Raw genomic sequence first — 27,118 nt, 5'->3', positions numbered from 1 at the left:
AAATTACATTAACATCAAAGTCATCATACTAAAAGTACAGGTACACAAATTATTAATATTCATATTTTAAAAATACAAAGGTTATTAATTAGCATGCACAAAAAAAAAACTATCAGTCATCTTCATCTATATATTCATCAATGTCTTCCTGGTCACTATCTTTGTCATCAGATAATATATCTTCCTCGTCTTCTTCTGAAACAGATTCTTCATACATATCATTTTCTTCTTCCTCAACAATATTGGAGACATCAACTTCCTCTATAGCCCATTATCATCTTGTAAAGTGCCTCCAAGGTCAATATTTACATCAATTACAGGCTGTTGCAATATTTCATCCTCTTGAAAAGGCTCTTCCATATTAGCTTTAGGAGCATTTATTGTACCTCGTGCCTTTGTTTTAATTACAACCATCCAACCATTTTTTTCACGACAATAATCAGGGTAAGGCGCGTAATACATTTGTTCAGCTTGTTGGGCAAATATGAATGGATCATATTTCCTATATCTTCTTGATGATCGAATGTCTACAATTCCATATTTATCATGAATTTTAGTTCCTCGTGGACTTGGATCATACCATTCACATTTGAACAAAATTACTCTTTTTATTGGTAAGCCTGCATATTCTAACTCAAGTATGTCTATAAGTTTTCCATAATAATTCATATGTGAAGCTCCACCTCCTGACGCAGACACGCAAACACCATAATTTTCTGTCGACCTACTCTGACTCCATTCAACAATATGAAATTTGTATCCATTGACAAAATACATTGGCCAATGTTTCACGTTGAGAGTTGGCCCCCACCCTATGCTCTGAATGAGTGGGTCTGCAATAACTTCGCCACTCAAATTCACCTAACCAAATATTTTCATCACTTTATGTATACATAATTAATATTAAATTAAGAAATATCTTAAACTTTACAAACTTACATGATTATGGAACCAAACACAAAAATGCTCCTCGATTTGTTTGTCTAATTCTTCATCACTGATTACTAGCGATAATTCACGTAACATATTTGTGTACATGCTGAAACATTAAAATATATATATCAACATAATATGAAAAAATTATTAATATGAAGTCATAAATATATTAATATAATTAAGTTTGGGTTCTTACTCAATATAAGGTTCGACCTCTGGCGTATTTAGCAAGACGTATAACTTTGCTGTTTGGAACTCATTCACATCCAACCATTTTTTTTTCATTGGACCAGCTGCACGACCCGGATAATTGAAGATAGAAATTTGTGGATGCGAAGATTCTCTCCTATCATCATTTCGAGGGGCTCTCATCCTCTTTAATTGAATATTTGATTCAAAATAATATGAACTAAATGTGGCTGTCTCCTTAATTAAATATGCCTCACAAATAGATCCTTCTATGCGAGCCTTATTCCGAACTTTCTTCTTTAAAGTATCGAAGAACCTAAATCATTTTAAAGTTATCTTAATTTATGAAAAATAACATAATAAACTATACGACAAAATCAATAAATTATATGAATATAAAATTTATTACCGTTCAAATGGATACATCCATCTATATTAGATTGGCCCTCCGACCTTTGCTTCGTAAACCAAATGTACCGGGAGATGTTCCATTGAGTTAAACCATCCAGGCGGAAATACACGCTCTATTTTGCATAAAATGATTGGGATGTTCTGTTCCATAACTTCCAAATGTTCAGTTCTTAACGTTGTTGAGCATATTTCTTTGAAAAACTGGCATAATTCAGTTATTGGACTCCAAATTCGATCTGGTAATCCTAAAAATGCCGTTGGAAGTAACCGCTCCATAAGAACATGACAATCATGACTCTTCAAGCCAAACAATTTTTCATTCTTCATATCAACACATCTGCCTAATCTAGATGCATACCCGTCAGGGAGTTTAAGTTCTTTTATCCATTTCAAAATACTTAACTTTTGTTCTCTTGTGAAAGTATATTGAGCTTTAGGTTTCCAATATTTACCCCCACCACGTTTTACTAATTCTAACTCCTTCCGCGTGCAATATTCTTTCAAGTCCATTCTAGCTTCACATCCATGATTGTATTGAAAAGATTATCAAAAATATTCTTCTCGATGTGCATGACATCTAAATTGTGTCGGATAAGATTATCTTTCCAATATGGCAAGTCCCAAAAAATACTTCTTTTTGTCAATTATGTTGCACACCATATCCGATCATAACACAATTTTGTTGTTCTAAGATAGACGGGACATTACATACTCTACCAAATACGTTTTCTCCACTTAAATGAGGAGGTGGACAAGAATTATCAACTTTATTTTTTCGAAATGCAGTTGTATTCCTTCGAAAAGGGTGATCCATTGGCAAAAATTGTCGATGACAATCAAAAAATGATGTTTTCCCACCGTACTTGAGATTAAAAGCTTTTGTGTTTTCTATACAATACGGGCATGCTAATCTACCTGATGTCATCCAACCAGATAACATTCCATATGCAGGAAAATCATTGACAGTCCACAACAGAGCTGCTTTCATCATAAAATTTTGCTTTGTGGATATGTCATAAGTCAACACTCTTTCGTGCCAAAGCAATTTCAATTCATCAATTAAAGGCTGTAAAAATACGTCTATCTTACTTTTGGGATTTGAAGGACCCAGAATAATAACCGTTAAAAACATAAACTCTCTTTTCAAACATAATCTAGGAGGCAAATTATATGGAGTCACAATTACTGGCCAACAAGAGTACGGGCAACCCGATTGACCATATGGAGTGAACCCATCTTCACACAAACCAAGCCTTACATTTCTAGGATCAGCAGAGAAGTCAGGATGTGTCCGATCAAAATATTTTCATGCTTCACCGTCAAACGGGTGAGATAATACCCCAAACTCTCTCCGATTTTCATAGTGCCACCTCATGTTCGAAGCAGTAACGGTTGAAGCATAGATTCTTTGCAATCTTGGTATAACATACAACTATTTGGACAACAATCAATCTTCTGACAACCAAGTCTAAGCTTAGAAACCAACTTTTTAGTATGATAAAAGTCATCGGGCACACGATTACCAGTTGGCATTGTATGTTGCATAAACTGCATGATTTCATTATAACAACCTTCAGACATGTTGTAATCAGATTTAATGCTCAACATCCTAACTGCAGCAGAAAGTTCACTCTCTGCATCACAACCCAAGTATAATGGGGATTGTGTAGCAGATAACATCTCATAAAATGCTTTTGCATTTTCATTAGGTGGTTCCTCAATATTGTACGACTGATGACCACTTTCACTAAACGCTCCTTGCATTGTAGCAGGCGCATGTGACGGTCTTGTTGCATCCATTACCATTTGCTCATACGGATTAAACTGATCTCTAAAACTATCTTCTCTATAATATTCATTTACAATAACATTTGGAGGCATTATTGGCATTTCTTCCCCATGGTTCGTCCAATAATAATTGTGACACCCGTAACTTACTTACATGCTTAATGATAATAATATTCATATAAAAATATTCAGAGCTTAAAACCAAAATCATACTTTCTTTAAATCAAATAAAATTCCAAGACATGCTTTATGGCATACATATAGGAAAAGATCAGAGTTCAACCCTAAAAACATTATTTTCAAAAGGAAACTAAACTTAAGTTCTTGAAAATCCTTTTTAAACAAGCCACCATGCTCCACGTCCATGTCCTGGTCTCCTCATTCATGCTCACCTAGGGGAGGGGGAAACATAAGGGGGTGAGATTACGCAAATCTCAGTAAGTACAAGAGAACCATCATATGTATTTAAACAAGTCATGACATAACATAACATATCGTATGGAGACACAAGAGGTTCCACCAACTTGCAGGGGTAAAAACCCTCGTGCGTAGCGCTACCGAGCTCCGGTCCCGAAACTCGCGTGAACATAACATAACATGAGGGACCACATAACATAGTTCATGGTCATGCTTAAACATCATAAATAGTTCATAATGTACTTACCTTAACTTGGTTTGATGAGATTTGAATGCTGAAGGCTTCACCTTTACAAAAAGCTCGAAGCACTCCCGTCTAGCATGAATTTATCCCAATTTAGAATGAGGAAACTCTTGGCCATGAGCCCTATTTATAGGCTTGGAAACTTGGTCACCAAGTAAGTCACAATCATTTCAAATCTTTTCTAAATCTTTCAAGATATTCCAATCATTTCAAATCTTTTAAAATATTCTCTAATCATTCCATATCTTCTAAGATATTTTGCAATCATTCTTATCAAATCTTATCCAAATAAGATCTTATCAAATCTTATCCTTAAAGTCATCATGAGGCTTAATCTTTATCTCTAAAGTCATCATGAACACTTATCTTATCTCTAAAGTCATCATGAGCCTTCATCTTATCTCTAATATTATCATGAGGCTTCATCCTTATCTCTAATATCATCATGAGGCTTCATCCTTATCTCTAAAATCATTTATGAGGCTTTTCTTGAATCTCCCAAATGCCCTTAGGAAAAATATTTCAAGAATTACACTTTGGCCCAAACTTTTCAGGTAATTGCACTTAGACCCTTTTCAACTTGGTCCCTAGGCCAATTTTTAATTGCATTTTAGTCCCCGAAGAAAGGACTAATTACGCTAATACCCCTGGTTTTTAGGTAAATTACACTTTTACCTGAACCTCAATATTTACGATTTTGCCACTGGCTCAAAAACTGAACCTTTGTCTCAAGGCTTCTATAATCCCTTGAAAGGACATATTTGCTCAAGTATTAGAAGCTAAAAATCCCAAATATTACATTATATTTCAGTTTAAAAATCTTGGGCGTTACAATAATACCCTTTCATAAACCCATGCTTACAAAGATCCATTTTCACATCATTAACTGGTTTAAACTTCAAACACTCATATTTCATACAAGGACATTTCATCACCCGAATTGTCCACGAGTAACACCCGTAAGTGGGAGCGGGGCGTTACAAGTGATCCCACCCCTTCTTGGCATACACCAATTATCAATCCATCGACGATGTAACGGAGCTTCCATTTTCAATTCAAAATTGTATAACAAGCACGATTCCTAATAGATATTTTATCCTGAAAACTAACCAAATTATATTTCATCATTTCAGACTGTCATAAGTAATTGATAAATATGAACAAAAAATAAATATAATAATAAATAATTTATTGAGATAAATTTTGTATCTTTTTTATAAATTGAGATAATAAATAATTAAGATAAATTTTAATATTTTTACTTAACTCTACATGTTTGAATTGAATTTTTCTTAAATACTTATTTAAATTTGTATTTCCTTTAATACTTAAACAATTATTAAAAATTTTAATTATTACATTTTTTATTTTATTTTGATTTGAGTAATTAAGAACAATATGGTTAAAATAATGTATCTAATATATTTTCTAAGTTAGTTATAAATGTCTCACTTTGAAATTTAAAGCCATTAGTGTACTTATTTTATTTTATAACAATAAATTATATTACTCATTAATAGTATTTTATTTTTAATATTGTAATAAATAAATATTTCAATTTAAATATTAATCTAATTTATTTCTCATGTAATTTTTAATTTTTAGTGTTTTATTTTAAATAAAAAATTAAAATTTATACCTTTTTAAATTCTATTTTAATTTTTAAAATAATTATCTAATTTATTTCGTACATTATTTTAAATATTCTAATTTTACTTTTATTTATTATTTTTAATGTTTTAAACAAAAAAAATTTAGTTTTTAATGTCTATACTTAATCTTATGGCAACAAAATATATGTTTTCATAAATATTGTATTTACTTTTAGTATTTTATTTTTTACGTATTTTATTTAAAATTACAACATTTTAAATTAAAAATATGTTTTAAATTAAAAATAAAAAAATAAATGTTATTAATACAATTGCATAATAAAATAACTAAAGAAATAATTTATAAACAATTAATAAAGTTCACATTTTAATTTCTAAACATTACAAATAATATAAACAATTAAAATAAAACCCAAACTAATTTAAATAAAATAATCATTAAACTCAACATACATACTAAACACAAAAATAAATTAACTATTAAACTAAACTAACGCAATTTAAACTTTTATTTCCTTTACTACTTAAACAATTATTCAAATTTTGATTTTTTACATTTTTTATTTTATTTTCATTGAATTATTAAAAATATTATAGTTAAATTTATTGTTATAAAAACTAATAATTTTTCACGATAAAATTTTATTTTGTATTTTTAGTCCTTAATTTTTAAGAAAATATTAAAATTCGGTAGTGTATTTTTAGTGTTTACTTTTTTATTGTATTTTATTTTTAATATTGCATTTCTTATATATTTTAATTTAAATATTTATCTAATTAATTTCTCATATTATTTTTCAGTTTTAGTGTTTTATTTTAAATAATAATCTTAATCTATACCTTTTTAATTTTAAAAATAATTATCTAATTTATTTCATATGTTAGTTTTAAAATTTTTAATTAAAATTTTATTTATTATTTATTATTTTTTATATTTTAAATAGAATTATTTTATATTTTTAATAGAATTTTTTTAATTTTTTAATGTATACACTTAAATATTTTCTTATGACAATAAAATATATGCTTTCTTAAATAGTAAGTATATTTTTAGTATATAATTTTTTACGTATTATATTTAAAATTACAATATTTTTCATTAAAAATATATATAAACTTAAAAATAAAAAAATAAACATTATTTACACATGCACGAGTTTCCTAGTCCAAAATAAAATTAGTTTTGTGTTAGTTTAATTAGTTTTGTAGTTTAATTATTTAATTATAGTTATTTACATTTTAATTTTTAAGCATTACAAATAATATAAACAATTAAACTAAAACTAAACTAATTAATATATAACTACTAACTAAAAACTACAACTAAACTAACACAAAAATAAAATAACTACAACTAAACTAACACAAATAAATTATAATTAAACTAACAGAATATAATTAAAACTAAAACAAAATAAAAAACATAAAATACTTACCTTGAGAGCACTGAAATAACTAAAGAAGAAGAACCAAGGAGACTGTGAAGAAGAAGAACCGAGACAGTGAGAGAAAGGGAGGGATGAGAACCTTCAAAGCTGTGGAGGAAGAGTGGGGAAGAGGGGAGGGGGCGGGGGTTTTTTAAAGGGATGACTGCGACGGGATAGCTCGCTTCCGTCGCTGATTTGCGATGGGAGATTAATTTCGTCACTATTTTGCGACGGGATACACCATCCCGTCACTGATTTGAGACGGAAATAGATGTCCCGTCGCAATTTTGTGACGGTAATTTCAACCCGTCACTAAACCACTTTAGTGACGGCTTTCCATCACTAAACCCGTCACAAATTAGTGACGGGAGCATCCCCGTCACAAAACCCCGTCACTAAAACTGATTTTTCTTGTAGTGAAAGGGATTTCTCGTGGTTACTAAAGGAAGGTGAAGAGATAATGTTATTTTTGCATTTTGCATTCATACTCAAATCATGTTTGTTATGAATCTCTTATTTAAATGATTTAGCATCTAACTTGAGCAATGCCCCTGGAACATTCAAACGTTACAGTTGGGGCTTGCAGCAAAGGCAAGGAAGTGGTTGCAATGTAACAGCATGAGATCTCATATCCTATGCGTTTGGCAAGTTGTCCCTGTATTTTTCTTCTTTATGAAAATTCAATTATGTTTTAGTTATGTTGAGAAACTTATGTTCCATTAATGGGTAGTCTTATAAAATAAAAGAATGTTACTTACTACGAATTATGTTTGAGGAACGATTATGTAATACTGTTATGGTTCAATGTTATTTTTGAGGTTCAATTCTTAGCTTTCGCATTTAATGTTTATGATTATTCTCATTGGAGATAGATGAACAGAAGTTTTGGGATAGATATGGTGAATGATATCGTTTAGCAAGGGAAAAAAAATTATTGTCCCAAAATTATCCTAAGTTATAACACACCTAGGAAAGCGGGGTGTTACACTCTAGACTTGTGGAGGTGGCTTGGTCACCCGGTTGGCCTGTAGGTTGGTTAGAGCATTTTGGAGCATCTTGGTGTTGGCTTCGTGGACAACCAGTAGTGGCAAAGCTTCCTCATAGGTATATCTAAATACCCTCTATGGATGGTTTTGCATTTTTGTGCATGTGGATGACTAGTACCGGGTCTTGCAAGGGTCATTTTGCTTCAGCTGTGTGTTTGGTTATGAAAAATGTTTTAAAAATTGGTATCCCTTGCTTTGATCCACCAAGCATTGGTTTTTGGGCCTCGTCCTTTCAAAATGCCATTTAATTAAGGACGTTAAACAAAATGGATGCTCCCACTAAATTTTTCGAATCCTGTACTTTGCAAGTAGAAAATGTGATCCTTTAGAAGAATCCAGTAGCACGTGATCGAAATTCTCTTTCATATGAATACCCCTCACATTTTAGTTTTTAAGGTACTCACATATTTAAGTAGGCAACATTTACCACCACATCACATATGGAGCTCAATTTTTTGTTTCTAATCCACCATAAACCTCACATTTTAGTTTTTGGCTTGATGGACTAGTTAGATCATACTCATTGTCTGGCTAAGTGCAATGATTTGTACATCACCCTCCTTCATATTTTAGTTTTTCTGTCGAACACCACCCCATCATATGGTTAAAATAGGAGAGTCAAACAATCTTTCATGAAATGCAATCTCACATTTTAGTTATTAGACTCACCCAATCAGAGTGTTGAACCCTTACGACAGTGGAAAGCGACGATGAATCAAATTTACCGCTTAAATCTAATATTCTTTTGCACATGGGAAGATTTATGGAGCTTCTATAAACTAACGGTTTCATTGATACAACCATTCATTCCATCATATATCTCATGCATAACAAAATGAATAAGCAAGAATAAACAAAATAAACAACTAGAATGATCATGGGTCTAAGCACAGATTAACCTCGAGCCTCAAAGGTTTAAGTCATGCTTTAATCACATCACACATGACATGAAGATCCTCTTGGCTTTGTTGCTTCTTGCTTGAGAATCCATCAACCCTTGATGTCTTCCCCAACAACTCCTTGATGTCATCTTTTTTTACAACATTTGTAAAGCAAAAACTAAAAGAAGCTCTTGTAACATTCATTCATTCACAATCAAGTATTCCGCTTTTGCAAAATAAGTTTTGAAAAAACATCCTTGCATATGTCAAGAATTACATATGAGCATTCAAGACCACACACTTAACATCCTTATGTCTCCGTCCAATGTGAACTTCAACACAACCAGCAACATGTGGCGTGTAAAAGCATGTTGTCAAGGTATAATTAATAGAAATGGTCAATCGGAACAATACAAGTGATCGACTAATCCTGCATTACATTAAACTATCGACCATGTCTATCGAGTTATTGATCAATTTGCTTAAGAATCACATATACGATCGACTGGTTGCAACACATATCAACCAATTCTGTGGGGTTTTAACAAAATCAGTCAACGACATCCCACGCACAGTTAATTAAATTTATTGCAGCAACCACCAAAGGCTTGCATTCCATAAAGCTTGACACATACAACCATTGTATATGCATTAAATTCCAAGCTAAGGCTCTAATACCACTGTTGGAATACATGTATGGCAATGTAGGTAAATTTACTTTTTTTTCACATTAGAGATACACAGCGGAACACTTACACACACACACTATACATAGCTTGGGTATTTAAGCAACACGATATTTCATCATATAAAATACAATAAATTACATACCTGTAGCCCAATGTCAGGTGGAGATTAGAAATTATTTCTACATTAAGACTAAATTCTCCTCACTACGTGGAAGGCCTAGTTTGTCCCCACCTAGCAAGCTACTTGGCATCACATCCCGGTCCACATCCTGTGCTAGCCTGAGGACATTGATTCACCAGCACTCGTATGTCTTCCCACGTGTAACTATTACGCTTTCTAAATTCTCAAGAGCAGAAACAGAAAGATGTAGAGAAGCAAAAGAGATAGCAAAGAGAAGATCTCTTAAATCTCCCATCTCTTCCCAATTTTTTGGCTCTAGCAATTGCCACCAACACCCTCCAATTTTGTGCCAAGTGTAATCCACTGAAACTGGTTGAGGTAGGAAAAATAGTTGACCAATTTCTTAGAGGCAGTTGATCGATTTCCACCAAGTGGAAAAAATGGTCGACTGCTCTCCCTATGATGAAGCAGTTGACATCCCTAGCTATTTTTGAAGAAACAGCTATCCTATTTTCCAACTTTTAGCAAACCAAGTCATTAACACTTAAGAACATATAAGACACTACAAGTGCACAGTGTCTATACCAGATGCTATACTATATGGTGTGTAACTTTCTAGGTTAACTGTCCGTTAGCAAATAGATAGTGTCAAAGCCCTTTCGGCGCTAGCTGAGCACCTTGACCCATCATGAGAATCTTTCTATATTCTGGTGACGATCTAAAAAGTCCTCAGAAGCTTCTAGTAGCGGTCTAGCACAATATAGAAGGCAATGAAGTCTAACTTCAAGTGAGCTTATTACAGTTAATGATTACCATGTAATATAATCCTTTCATCACCTAACGTCTCGACTGAGCGATAGTTATAGTGTGATAAACTTACAAACTCAGTAATTATGTGTCAAATCTTATCAGTGTGACTAGATGACACCTCAGAAAACATTTTCCTAATTAATCATACTGCCTTAGCTAAGGACTTTCCCATCACACTAACATTAGACCACATAGGACGTTCACCTCATCAGTAACGATGATGGTGACAGATCCTATCCCTGGACACTTGCCTCCATACACTAACAATACAGAATCACATAGATGAGCCTTCCCACCTCACAATTGGATGGTTTGGTGCATTAGCAAATCCCACACACCAATACACAAGACAACCATGTTAGTTTAAGTCTAAGAATCAATTACACAATTGTAACTCGATGACAAGATCATTACCAACAATGCCATGTGATCAGTCTTCAGTGTCACATTTAATGGGTTATTCTCCAACAACCACCCATGAGTTTACTACAGACATTACCATATTATATGGTATGTGACTCACCACCTTTAACCATTAGTATCTCATACTAATTAAAGCAGTAAACTTCATGCCAGTCCATACTCAACTGCTTAAAGTCCCCATCTAATTAATCTAAGGACTAGGAATATTTAAGAAATCCCATCACCAAAGAATTTTATCACATATTCCTAACACCTAAAGAATAAAACCCTCAAACAAGAAATCTAGGGACTCATTCATATAACAAACTGGAGAGTTTAATGAATGAAGATAAACTTGCCTTTTATTCAATATATATACAAAGATACATCAAATGTATTTATTACATATGTCAAACATTATCTAAATCTAATATTAGGGCACATCACTAACACATTCTCTACTGAGACGAGGGTTTCTCCCAAAGGCCCTTCCGAGTTTAACCTCGAGACCACATCATGTGGGATGGGAGAAGCACCGTGCTTTCATTGGGAAGCACACCGAACCCTCGCAGATGCATGTCACATGTCCCTGCCACTGATTGATGAGTTTAAAGACCCATCGACCCCTCCATTTTAGGGGCCCTTCCCCCAAATTTGAAGGCTCTTTTAGACCATTGGGTCTAACATATTCCTACCTCTGCAAGCTTTTTTTTCTAGATATTACACACCATCACGCATCCAGTACATCATTTTTTGTATTATTAGGTGCATTGTTACACATTGTTTTCTACCTCATCACCAGGACATCGTCTAACTTAAGCATTAGAAGGCATGTGCAAGAGAAATCCCTGCATGCCTTCTAACTGTCTTTGGTCTTATAGGACCCCCTTTATCAATGCCACAATTGTTCCCAAGGAGGATGAATGTTCTCTTAATCCACCCTAATCATTACAGTCTCTATTTATTCTTTGATACCACATCAGCTTTCCTCGACAAAAAATTGAGCCCTTCCTCCAATTTATCCTTGCATTGGTACTCTGGCAAGGTAGCTTACATTGCTTAACAAGCCCAACCAACTACTCGTTGGGTTTTGCTAGAACAAACAAATTTTAATTGTTTTATTCCGATAGTAACAATTTGGCATCGTTTATGGGAAACTGAAAAGAAGCCTCAGAGGATGGTGATGAAGAGATCCACCAGCGCCTGGAGGCCCACACAAGAAGTCACTCCTCCCATTGTTTCTCCAACATAGCCCACTATAGCGCAACGCCAAGGATCCCCTAGGCAAAGAGACCAAAGACTAACTTACGACACCGTCAATCTCCTGAGGACCAGTCTACTAAACAACAACCCCTAGAAGGTATGGCCCCTGGGCAAACCCCCACAACTAACTTTCATGAATTACAGCCCCTAGGAGAAATACCAAAATATAGGTAGGAGCTTTGGGACCTTTGGGGGAAAAGAAGCCACAGACTATCTCTTTAGTGGAACATTAGCAACTCAAAAAGAAATATGAGTAGAGGATGAGCCACGAGGAGAATGTTAAAGTTATGAATGCTCTTAAAGACCTATTACACATTATTCTACCCACCATGAAGCATTTTGCATAAACTAAACACGCTACTTTAAGAGGAACCTAGACTGACCAACCTCTTAGGTAAGCTCATGCACCGACTATGCCCCGATGAGGATATCCCCCCAGCAACCTCATGCCTGAAAAGCTATACATTAAAAGGCATAGGCATGCTAGTAAGGAAGTATCATGAGAAGAAACTGCTAAAACAACAACTTCTAGAAAATATGTTTAGAATCCCCTTAAGGTCCTCGTTAAGAAACTGTCGAGGATACATCCTAGGTCCTTTTAGAGTCTGAGGATATGTGCCTTAATGATAGATTTAGATGACATTTATCAATTGTAATAATGGGACTAATGATGTAATTCTTGCATATATATATAATAATAAAATGTGTTTTCATATGTTAAGGTCATATCTTCATTCATAACTCTCCAATCACTATATATGAATGAGTCTCTAGATTTCTTGTAAAAGGTCTTATTCTTATGTGTTAAGAATATGTGACTGAGGACCTTTATATTAAGGATATCTTAATGATAATTCCTAATCCTTAGACTTCTCAGAAGGGGACTATGATTAGTCGAGTACGAATCGGCACATGGGATACTACCTTTGATTAGTATGAGATGCTATTGATAAAGAATGGTGAGTTGCATGCCATAATCCATGAGATGGACATAGTATACATGTGAGTAGATTCTAGTGGAACATCTATTGAATGCGATGCACGTGATAGATCACATGGCTGAGAGGATTTATGATCTATTACAGGCTTTGATTGTGTTATTGGTCCTTAGACTAGAGGTAACACAATTATCTTATATCTCGGTGTCAGAGATTTAACGCTGTTAAGAACCATCCAGTTACCAGGTGGGAGATGCAGGTGATTGCTAATGTGGTCCCTATGAAGTGGAGTATGGAGGTAGGTGATTGCTACTAGGATTCGTGACCTCTAGCATGAGGTGAACATCCTATGCGATCAATGGTGATCATGATTGAAGAAAACCTTGGCCAGGGTACACTTGATTGGCAAGTGTTCCAATGTCAGAAGGAGTTCCGATGTGTCATCTCAATCTCACCATAGTGATTTTGGCCCAGTCATCGAGTTAGTGTGTTTGATTAGTCCATGACTCTCACTTGATCAAGATGACATCGACTGACTAAGCCTCCCATGTTTTCGGGGGTTGATTTGGTCTAACCAAAAGTCTATTCAAGAGTTGTTCAAGAGCAAGGTATTGTTGTCCAGTGAGGATTCCAGCCACTACATCTTCCTTCTAAGTGTTGTGAGGTATATATACTAAACCCCCATATGGAATGGTTTAGTCTTACATTGCATGTGGTCATTGGAAATGGGTCTTGTAAGGTGTTTTTTATGTCTATTTTTGCTGCATTATTTTCATTTTTCAAAATTATTTTTGAATACCGATTAAATCCTTGTATTGATACACTAATAGTTAGTGTTTCCCTTCACTGAGGTTAGACGACTTGAGAAGGAGATGTTCGAGCAAAATAGGGCTATGACAACCCATGATGAAGTGCACTGTCAATGAGTCCCTCTCTTTCTCGAGATATTGAGGCCACTTGTCCCCCCAAAGTCCAATCTTCCAACGTTAACCATTTACTTGGGAAAAAGGAACCCATATTACCAAGTACAATATTACGAGTCCCTACACTCCTCCATGAATGGAAAAATGCTATCATGTGTCGAGCTTTTCCCCTAACATTGATTGAGTATGCCCATGCTTGGTATAACAAACTCCTAAATGGTCAATCTTCTCATATGATCAATTACAACAAGAGTATATCATTGCCTTCATCGTCAACACCCCTCAAAAGAAAGACTCCACCTACTTGCTTAATATTATCCAAAAGTCAGGGGAGTCGCTCAAATAATACATTGATCGACTCAAGAATACCATTTTAGAGGTTCACGACCTAATAGTTGGGACAATAGTTGCAACATTCCCCCAAGGCACAACTTTTGTGCCATTAAGGGAATTCTTAGCCTTTGACTAGCCAACATCACTAGCTAAGTTGCTCAACTGCGCTAATAAGTTTATTATTCAGATGGAGATCCTCAACAATTTTGATGTACAACAGGATAGGGATAAGAGAAAAAGAGAGAAATCGGTTGGAGAAAAGTTTGCAAAGAGAGAAGCTAAGGCCCCCAAGCTAGATGATGTTTTCAAAGCCAAATTCCATGAATACTCTCATTTCCCAAACCCTTAGCCTGCCATTCCCATGGCATATGTAGGAATGATTAATTTTCCTCCACCCCCCAACAAGCCACAGGATGATGGCGCAAGGCCTTTCTGTAAGTACCACTAGTTTTCATGCCATTCAATAAAGCAATGCAATGAATTGAACAAATACCTCCAACTCATACGAGAAGGAAAGTTGGACCAAATCATGTCAAGTATCCCTCAATTACTGAAATGAGGGCCATGTCAGAATAACCAATAGCCAAAGAGACCTCCCAAGAACAACCAAGGCTACCAGGAGAGGAAGAATCCCAATAAGAATGAAACTAATGATGGCAATCAACAACAGAGAGGTCAATTGTAGCTGCATGGCAAAGAGAGCTTGGGAGCTCCCATAAACAACGAGCCAATGCCAGAGCATATTCATGTCATTTATGGAGGGAATACCCTAGTCGGTGACTCTTCGTCAACAAGAAAGGCATACGCACACCAAGCCATGCATGTGGATTTTGTAACTCATGCCACACCAAATGAGGAGCCCATTACCTTTATTCCCACAGATTAAGGGAACATTCTGATGCTTTACAACAACCCCATGCTCATCTCTACCATAATTGCCAAGCACCTGTGGATCGGATCCTCGTAGACAATGGAAACCCCATCAATTTGATTTACTATAACTACTTTGAACAAATACACATCGCTCATGATCAATTGAGAACTATCTCCTCTCCTCTGTATAGCTTTATGGGCAAGATGATACCTGTCACTAGCTCTATACAACTCCCGATAACTTTAGGTACTCACCCTAGAGCACCACACAGTAGGTTAACTTTAAAGTAATAAGAACACTATCCACAACCTAAAACATCATTCTTAGGAGATCACTTAACAACAAAATGAGGATAGTCATATCCCCGAGCTACTTGCTAATGAAATTCCCCACCCCCGATAGAATGGAACAGGTCTAAGGTGACTAGAAGAAGGCTCATGTTTGTTATGTATCTTCCACTAAGAGCCCGAAAGGAAAAGAGGTGGTTGTGAATGTCGATACTCTTTCCATATCTAAACAAGCCATAGCTAAGGCACAATCAGTCAATGCCCTTGATCTAGTGAAGCTACACGAAAACAGTAAAGACAAGCTTATTTACATGGGGAGCCAATGTCGCCTCAGGAAAAGCAAGAGATAGCATAGTGTCTATGCTCTAACATCGACATCTTCACTTGGACACCCACTGACATGCCCGACATTAACCCTCAAGTCATCTCTCATTGCCTAAACATAAGGCTCAGAGCCAGACCTATCAAAAGAAGCGAAATATTACACCTGACAGGGTGTTCAAGGAAGAGGTTAATAAGCTTCTTAAGGATAAATTTATTCATGACATTTACTGCCCAAACCAGATAGCCAATGTTGTGATGGTAAGGAAGCATGATGGGTAGTGGTGGGTATACATAGACTGAAGGCAAACGCCAACACTTCGTGGTTCACGTAAGGGTTTTAGTAGGTTTTCAAAACTTTTTCGAAAACAACATAAAATTAGCAGCGGAAGAAAATAAGATCACCTTGCATTACCCTAATAGCTAACAACCATATGCAATAAAAATTGAACCATCCATAGGGTGTTTAGAAAGTATACCTCACTAGATGATCCCGTAGATGTTGTGAATGCCAAAACACAGCCAGGGCAACTCCCGTCCTCACCAAATGGTTCCCAAAGGTAGCTCCCCAACAGTCACCAACTGCTTCGAATGGAAAAATTGAATGACCAGTCCAACCCCGCTTACACAAGGGCCCTAGTTAGTCCATGCTCCAAGCAATGGAATAAGCGTGTAAGAAACTTATGTTCTAACTAAGCTTCTTGCTAGTGATGAGGCTGTAATTGGGTTTAAAACAAACAAGAATCCAAATCCAAAAAGTCTCACTATTGTAATGGAATTGCTATAATAGCAAATAGCAACAAGGAGCAACCGGGAGCAAAAAAAAAGGAGGGGTTTTGCATTCTAAAAGGTGAAGAATACTAATAGCTGAGAGAGAGCAATAACAATAAGGGTAGGAAAAAATCTCAGCCCTCTTTTTCATTTCCTCTTAAATATCCAAACCTTAGCCTTCACCCATTTACCAAGTTGAACAAAATTAACTAAGAGATAGAAGGGAAAAGTAAGAAAAAGGAAGAGCAAGCCATCTATATGCCATCCTTCCTCTCATCCTCCCCATAGATACGTCTCCATTTTCAATTACAGAAGACAATAAGAGAATATTCCCAAAATCGACCATCCTATAAGAAACTATTAACTAGTTTCATGGAAACAGTCAATTGGTTTACACCAAATCAGCAAGGACCAGTCAACTAGTTCAGGGTGACACAAAGTTCTGGTCGACCGCCTCCATGGTTGGTCGACTACCTATATTCCCTCTTCTCAACTTTCTATAAATTGCATCTAGGCCCGCTATTAACTCTTAATAGCCCATTCATTATCTCATAATGAAATCTAGGCCCCCACTAACTCTTAACGACATGCCTATTAATTCTTAACACTTGCTCCATTAATTAAACCCGTTTCGTTAACTCTTAACGTGTAACGGCCCACCTTTCGGAGCCCCCGTGCACAAAGAAGATCTGTTAGAGGGTCATTATTTGAATGATATCGAACATTAACACAAACCAAAACTCACACACAACCCTTATTAAAACCATAACCTTTTCTTATCACATAACATTTAATTACCATCCTTACATAGCTATTCCTAACATGAGCCCACCTGAGTTTACATAACATACACTTAACTCATGAACATAAAAGTATTACTCTGACCAAACACATGACACCTAGGACCTAGGTTCATGAGAGCTCTGCACTTGCTACCATGACTAAGCGATTTGGACCCAACCTCATTGAACGTACCTGCCAACTCAGGCGATCCTCTTACCTGGAATGATGGAAAGAAAACGTGAGTCATAAGACTCAGCAAGCTCTTGAAAGGAAGGCATTAGGTTAACGAGAGACTCTTCCCATAACACCCCATGCAACTCATGTCAATACAACATCACACCATGCCATAACTAATACCTGCCTTCTTTCTAGATGCACAACCATATAGCAAACTGCACATAATCGGTCCTTGGGGCCCACATAAAATACACACTAGCACCACCCCAACGTACAAACCTAATAGTAGCCCACTATAGGCTACCATAACATCATTCATAACCAATTATTATCCTATCATTCATCAATTGGCTTTTCCTGTCATATCATGCTTTTTCCTATCATTATAACATAATACATCATCATAACATACCACGAGTCCTGCACGTAACCCACTTAAGCTTGCATTACTTACCACGAGTCCGATAGATTGCCCACTCGAGCTTGAAACATGTACCATGAGTCCGGTAGATTGCTCGCTCAAGCTTGAAACATGTACCACGAGTCTGGCCCCTAGCCCACTCGAGCTTGAAACATATACCACGAGTTCGGCCCCTAGCCCACTCGAGCTTGAAACATATACCACGAGTTAGGCCCCTAGCTCACTCGAGCTTGAAACATATACCACGAGTCTGGCCCCTAGCCCACTCGAGCTTGAAACATATACCATGAGTCCAGCCCTTGGCCCACTTGAGCTTGAAACATGATCTTTATCACATCACTAAACATCTCTTATTCCCTGTAGCCACTCTCGCTCACCATGTAATGCAACACATAAGAAATGCAATGACTTTTGCAGCATAAACATAATGTCAAGGCCCCCATAAATCGAGCATTAGGCCATGCTACTCCCACATAAGAATGCACACATGTGAAATGCTCTAAATGCACCAGCTCACCTATGGAACCAAAAATTGGTTTTTATACCAACCGGGTCATGCAAATGCTCACACACCCCATCACACACAAAATATGTTTCACCAATGAATGCAACCAAACCCCATGCAACACACACATAATGACATGCATAAAGTCAAGGCAGGAATCTGGAAGTACTAGCTCTTTTGGCCAATCTATCGCTTATCGTAACAGTTGGTGACTGACGCCCATACATCTAACCATCTACTGCCACGACCCACGGTCGACAGTCAGTAGCTCTGTACCCCATACCCTTAGACATACATAATCAACATTAAATTTATATCTTTTAGACATAGCATTTCATAACCTTTCTCCATAACTCTTCATACACAACCACATAGACATCATAACACCGTTCTCATTCTCGCTTCTTCTCAATCATAGAAAATTGCCTCATTAGACTTTTTACTGATCATTACCCTTTCCTCATCAAGACTCTTAACATAGCTCCATTAAACCATAGTCAATTTTTCTAAGAACCTAACCCCCAATGGGTTCGAAATATTCCCAAGGGAAGCAGAGTGATACAAAGCCTTGTGACGAGCATAAGAAATGACACCAAGGAATCATTTCCTTAGCTTATTTCACCACTAATAGACTCATTATTAACATATCAGTCATAGAGTGGTTGACAAGCGGATTATCATTATTAATGCGTGGAACCGAGTCACGGTGAGGGAGGGATTAAAATATGAAAAAACACGAAGACTCATGTAGGAACTAAAGAACATAAAGGTGTTGTTTTACTTTTGTATTCTTAGTTTTGATGATGAAAAATAATATTGAATCAAGGTTGTGGTTTTCAACATAAATCAATTTCAATATTAAGTATTACTTTGTGAGAATGAAAACCAAATGAATTTCAAGTATCGAGATTTCAAATTCATATTTTTCTAAGACTAGAAGGTTAGCACCTTATAAGGAGACATATATGAAAATGTTTTCTTTTTAGAAAACTAACTCCCGATAATTCAATAGCTAACATTCATTAGTGATAAAATGATTTTTAACAAATTTTTTAAGAAATAGAAAGTGTATATCTTGGAGGTGGTAAAATTGCAAAATCCTAAATTTGTACTAAAACCCAAATTCTACCTTCTTATTCTTATGGATTTTGATTTTTTAGATATTTTTATTGAATCCAAATGAGGGGTACTTTCTTATTTACATTTATGTATTAAAGTAAATGGAAGGTAAAATATAAATTAAACAAAATGAGGACATTTACTTAAATATGTTGTGATGTTTTGTATCAATCAAGTGTGCTTCTACATGTTATCTGTTAAGTGTTCAAATTTTCCAAATAGATAGTCGACTATGTTGTTTAGTGCCGTCGACTATGACTACATAATAGTCAACTATGTTATTAAGAATAGTCGACTATGCTGGTTTAATCTGTCAACTATATAAGGCTTCTGTCGACTATTTTTCACTCTGTCAACTATCATGTAAGAATAGTCGACTATGGTTTTTCTTCTGTCGACTATGTTTGTATATGATTTTCAAAATCTTCTTCATATTTTTGTATCTGTCGACTATGTGATTGTGTTTGTCGACTATGGGTAATATGTGTGAGAAGATAGTCGACTATGCTTACTTTTATTTATGAATCTGTCGACTATCTCTTTTGCAGAAAGCTTCCAACGACTAGTTTCCTCTTCAATATTTTGGGAAGCCTATATATACAACTCAAGGAGGATCAAGAGACGGCTAATGGACAAAAACGAGATGATCTAAATATTGTAAATCATTTTATTCGACCTTACAATAATCTGTGCTTTCATTGTTATATTTTTCTCTCTAAGGCTTCGTTTTATGATTGTTAATATATTCTTAAGCCTTGTTTTCATTGTGAGAGATCTTGTAACTAAGAGTGTTAACTCTTAGCTTCTCTCTTTGATTTGTATTATTTTTATTTTTCTAGCTTGTGTAGCTAGAGGGCCCATTTGAGTGGGAGGTTTTGTAATTTTCCTAGTCTCGGACTAGAGGACCTACTTGGTTTAAGTAGGGGGTTTTAGTGGATGATTTGAAAAATCCTTAGTGAGGAGCTAAGATAGTGAATTAGGCTTGGGTTAAGCCGAACCACTATAAATGTTTGTGTTCTCTCTTGCTTATGTTATTTGATTTGTTTATCATTGCTAGCATTTCATTATCCTCACTTGCATTGAATTTTTATTTTCAATCAAAAGGATTTCAAAGTTCTATCATGTTTTTAAAATAACCAATTCACCCCCCTCTTGGTGTGTGCCATAGCACCTCCCTGTCTAACAAAAGGAAGGGTTAGGAGCTTGCCTTTAAAAGGTCGTTTCTCGCATTCTTGGCTCTCTCGCTACGAAGTAAGTGTTTTGCTATAATTACTAAAATCGTAGCTTAAATTAATTAAATGTAACTGCATAAATTGTATATTTTAACCATGAAAAAATCATAATTTAAATATATAACACTTCCAGCAATTTTACCCACTTACCTGCGTATTTTAGACACTAAATAATGCCAAGATTCCCTATTTTTCCCATAATTTCCCCATTTTCTACCTCTGTGTGCGTCTCCTTCTTCTTCCCCAGCTTTCCCTATCTCCTTTGTCTTTGAAATGGCCAAAATTGGATTTAAATTGGGCAAAAAGAGAGCTTGGCGGCCAAGGGAGGAGAAGCTTCCAATGCGCCCACGTGGTGGCTGCTGGGCCGCACACACAACCACTAACTCTGGTGCCGAAACGACACTGTTTTGGCCTCTCTTTGGTTGATTAAAATCGGCCATTTTTCTCCCTCGCGCACATCTCCCCTCGCTCAAACCCGTGACCTCAACCATCCCACACATGCACGCACGCGATCGCTCGGGCTACAACTTCCCTTAATATGTATACACCTCTGAATATATTTAAAGCGCTTCTCCATCACTTCCAGAAATTTTAGTTAAGCCCCCAAAATTCCTGGAAACCCCACTTATCCCTAGATTAATAATTACACTTACACCTGAATTTACCTAATATTTCCCTTATTTCCTCGAAACAACATAAATAAATATTTTCTCTTAAACTCCCAAATATTCCATAACGACCTCAAATATTGGAATTAATAATTATTTTTGGTCTCCAAAATTTTGGGATGTTACATAACGGTGTCATCACTAACTCTTAATGATGACCAATAATTAATTACAACATTGTATCACTAATCCACCACTATACTCGGATATGCATGTGACCTTCTAAGTTCACCACTGAGTAATAATCAAGACACGTCAAACACTTTGATCTACAAGAAGGATCTGTCCATCTCCTCGATGTATCCCGAAAAGTCTCGAGTGACAACTAGCATTATGTCAAGATAATCCTATCAGTAATGAAGTCATACTTCAAGTGAGCCTATTAGTGCTTTCGATTCTCGTGTACTATAATCTCTCCACTGACTAACATCCTGATTGAGTGAGAGTCATGGACTAATCAAACTCCTAAAACTTGATAACTATACTAAGATGTAGCATGGTGTGATTGAGATGACACTTTGAAAGTTCTTTCGAGATTGGAAACTCCTTTCTAGTCATGTGCACCCTGGCCAGGGTTTTAAACAATCACAAACCATAACTGATCACATAAGATGGTTGCTTCAAGCCTGAGGTCAATGGATCCCACTAGCAATCACCAACCTCCATACTTCACTGTGCAAAGACCACACAGTGCATATTCCCATCGTGATATATAGGTGGTTCCACGTAACAAAAAATCTTTAACACCAGCATATAAAACAACTGTGTTGCCTCTAGTCTAAGGACCAGTAACACAATCGAAGCCAGTAATAGATCATTAATCCTCTCAGGCACATGATATGTTATTTGTCACATTCAGCAAATGTTCAACTAACATCCACCCACATGTTTATTATATTCATCTCATGAATTATGACATGTGACTCACCATCCTTTATCATTAGTATCTCATACTAATCAAATGTAGTAGCCCATGTGCCAATCTATAATCGATGAATCATATTCCCCTTTTGAGAAATCTAAGAACTGAGAATCATTTTAAGAAATCCTAAATTCAAGAGACTTTGTCACATATTCTTAACACTTAAGAATATGATCTTTATTAGGAAATCTAGGGACTCATTCATCTATATTAATTGGAGATGTATGAATGAATGAAGATATGACCATAAAATATGAAAATGTATTTCATTAGATTTGCAAATATACATCATCAGTTCTAATTTACATATGTTAGATGTCATCTAAATCTAACTTTAAGGCAATAACACTAACAGAGACTTCACTGATCTCACAAGACTTACCCCAAAGACTCCTATTCACTGACCTGAATCAACCTACTAGTGGATGAGACGTTCGGCTATGAAATGATGAGTTTTCTCAAAAATGTCTGTTAAGTAATCTATTAAGTTGTTAAAGTTTTAAAGTTTTAATTTGATGAGGAAATAGGAAAAATTTGTTAAGTGATGATGACTAGAACACTATATTAAACTTAATGAATGATTGAAAAAATAATCAAGTAATATATAAGGATCAAACAAGTCAAGCTTCTTAATCGAGCACTAATCTGTGTTACTCAAGTAAAGAAGTAATATCTCATGTTAGGTCAGAATATTGGTTCTTTTAATTGAGTAAAATGCTCAATGTAATTGAATAATTTTGTGATCTAATTCTTGTATTCGAGTAAAAATCTTTTATACTCAAGTAATATTCTTATTAGAAAAGCCTTAAGACTAATTCAAGGTAGGCATGTTATTTTAATCGAGTGTATCTTATTTGTAATCGAGTAGACAAAAACTATATAATAGATAATCGATTACAAATCTTAGTGTATTCAAGTAAAGATCAAGTGTACTCGACTAAATAGGTCTTTATATTCAAGTAGATAATACAAGTTTCTGGCAATGCAAAATTAATCGAGTATTTAGTTTTTGTAATTGAGTAATGATTCATTTGTACTCAAGTAAATATTTTTTGTAATCGAGTATATATTCTCATGAAAGTTGTTAAGTCTCTAGACCATTTTTGTAATCGAGTACGTGACATATTAATCGAGTAATGAATCAAGAGCACTCTAGCAAATCATTATTTTAATCGAGTAGATATCTATTAGAAATACGTCAAGTCTCTGAACCATTAATTTAATTGAGTACTAAAATTGTTAATTGAGTAAAGATCTTACTGTACTCGAGTAAATATAGCTTTCTAATCGAGTATGTATTGAATTTTTCAGTCAAAAATTTAATCGAGTGAAAGGCAGTTTGTAATCGAGGAAGTCACAAAAATAGCCAATTAAACACCACTTTGTACTCGAGTAATACTTGGCAAAATTTTAAAAAAAATAGTCATTACAGAGTATTAAATGCAATCTATCTTTAATTATCAAAAGATTAAATTCTTCTCAAACAAATTGTACATGAATTTTGATGTTTCTAACTGAATTTTGAGATGTTATAAAGATAAAAAGTGGTAGTTAAGACATAAAAAACATTCTCTCACCTTGATGGATAGCTCAGCAGAAGCATCAAGTGATGAAACACTATATAAAGAAGTTGAAGCCTGAAGAACAAGTAGAATGTTGTAAACTTGAAATCTCGAGTATTCAAAAGATTTCAAAAAGGGCCTTACTCTTCACATTGATCAAAAGAGAAAATATAGATTGAGCTTCTCTTTCACATTATTTCATCTCATTCTAAACACAAGTGAAGAGTTTGTAAATCCTGTTCATTCCATTCCTTCTCTTGTATCTCTTATTTAAATTTTTATAGTGATCTTATAAAGGTAAATCTTGATCTTAGTAAAAGGCATTGGTTGTGGTTGATCCTATTTAGAAAGCCATTGCTTGTAAGAGTTTGTAACTAAGCCTATTTTAGAAGCTACCCAAGTAAATTGGTTGCACAAATGAAGGGAAACCAATTATTAGAGTATCAATGCAAGGGTTTAATCGATTTTCAAAAAAAAATAATCTTAAAATGCTAAATAGGTAGCAGAAATAAACATCAAAAACACCTTGCAAGACACATTTTCAATGACCATATACAATGTAAGACTAAATCATTCCATAAGGAGTTTAGTATATATACCTCACAACACTTAGAAGGTTGATGTAGAGACTGGAATCCTCACTGGACAGCAACACCTTGCTCCCAAACAGCTCCCAAACAAAATTTTGGTTAGACCAAATCGACCACCAAAAGCACAGAAGGCCTAATCAGTCCACAATTTGGTGAATAGTTGAATCCCTCAACTTACTTTATGTGCTAGGCAAAGAGAGTGAGGGAGATTGAGCTGAAAAATGGATTCAAAGGATAGGAAAATTCCAACCCAATAATAATCTCACTATTATGGTGGAATTGCTACTATAACAATATGAACAAAAATGAGCAATGGAGGAAAGGGTAAGGAGATAGGGTTTTTGGACTCCCTTAAAGGAGAAGAACAACTTAGGCTGAGAGAGGAAGGACAAGCCAGACCTATTCTCGTTCTCCATCCTCATATATCATACATATATACATGCCCAAAAATGGAAACTCGAGCTGCTTTGCATAATAGAACAAATCGGTCATATGAGAGAGAGAAGAGACCAAGGGGAAAAAGAATGATACATGCCGTCACCTCTCTCATCCTCCCACCATCCTTTTGTGCCATGTGCCCCTATTTTCTTTGCAAATATGACAAATTGATCGACAATACGACCCTCTATTGATTAGTCAACATAATTGTTGATCGTTTTTCTTCCATTCTACCAAGTTTCCATAAATTGCATCTAAGCTCGTCATTAACACTTAATGACCCTTTCACCATCCCATGATGAAACCAATGCCCCTGTTAATTTTTAACGACATGCCTCTCAACTCTTAACATTTGCTTTTCATTAATTTGATCATTGAACTCAATCCATTAACTCTTAACGGTGTCATCATTAACTCTTATTGACAATTTCAACTTTAATTGCTTAGTCAACCACCACACCCAAATATGTGTGTAACCTTCTAGGTTCTCTACTAAGTAGCAATCAGGACACGTTAAACTCTTTAACATTGACCAAATATTTGGGCTTACAACAAGGATCTCTCTGTCTCTTTGAATTCCTATGTACTATAATCCCTCTATCGAATAACATCCTGATCGAATGAAAGTCATGGACTAATCAAACTCACTAACTCGATAGCTGTGCTAAAATCAGTGTGGTGAGATTGAGATGACACATCAAAACTCCTTCTGACATTGGAACACTTTCCAATCAAGTGTACCCTGGCCAGAGATTTCTTCAATCAAGACCACCATTGATTGCATAGGATGTTCACCTCACATTGAAGCTCAATGAATTCCATTAGCAATCACCTACCTCCATACGCCACTACATAGGGACCACACAATGCATCTCCCACCCAATAACTGGATTATTCTTAACAACAGCAAATCCCTGATACCGATATACAAGACAACTGTGTTATCTCCGGTCTAAGGACCAGTAACACAATCAAAGCCTATGATAGATCATAAATCCTCTTATCCATGTGATCTATCACATGTGTCACATTCAATAAACACTCCACTAGAATCTACTCACATGTATATTATATCCATCTCATGGATAATGGCATATGACTCACCATCCTTTATCATTAGCATCTCATACTAATCAAATGTAGTCTCCCATGTGTCAATCCGTACTTGACTAATCATAGTCCTTTTCTAAGAAGTTTAAGGACTGGGAATTATCATTAAGATATCCTTAATACAAAGGTCCTCAGTCACAAATTCTTAACACTTAAGAATACGACTTTGAATAGGAAATCTATGGACTTATTTATATATAATGATTGGAGAACTATGAATGAAGACATGACCTTAAAATATGAAAACACGTTTTATTATGTATGCAAGATTTACATCATTAGTCCCATTATTACAATTGTTAGATGCCATCTAAATCTAATATTAGGGCACCAACATTAATAATCTCTCACTTGCACTAATGCTAATTTAGAAGCTACAGGTACTCATTGCATCGTCAGTTGGTATCTAATACCCATCTTCTCAAGATGGCGATCAAGATAACTCTGTGGTAGTGCTTTGGTCAGTGGGTTCGTGACATTCTCTAATGACATGATCTTCTGCAGCTACACGTCTCCACGTGCTATGATCTCTCAGATCAAATGGAAGCACTGCTCAGTGTGTTTGGACTTCTGGTGAGACCTGGGCTTCCTTGCTTGTGCAATGGCTCCATTGTTGTCACAAGATAGGGATATTGGTAACTCAATGGATGGGACCATTTCAAGTTCAGTAAAGAACTTCCTCATCCAAACAGCCTCCTTTTGTAGCATCACATGCCGCAACATATTCGACTTCCGTAGTAAAGTCCATAGTTATTTCTTACTTGAAACTCTTCCAGCTAACTGTCCCTCCATTACAAACAAATACAAACCCAAATGTAGACTTTCTATCATCTATATCAGATTAAAAATATGAATTAGTGAACATATCAACATGGAGATCACCCTCTCCATACACCAGTAACAAATC

This window comes from Diospyros lotus, chromosome 7 (assembly GCF_014633365.1).
Source record: "Diospyros lotus cultivar Yz01 chromosome 7, ASM1463336v1, whole genome shotgun sequence".
Lineage (NCBI taxonomy): Eukaryota > Viridiplantae > Streptophyta > Magnoliopsida > Ericales > Ebenaceae > Diospyros > Diospyros lotus.
This window is presented reverse-complemented; position numbering follows the sequence as displayed.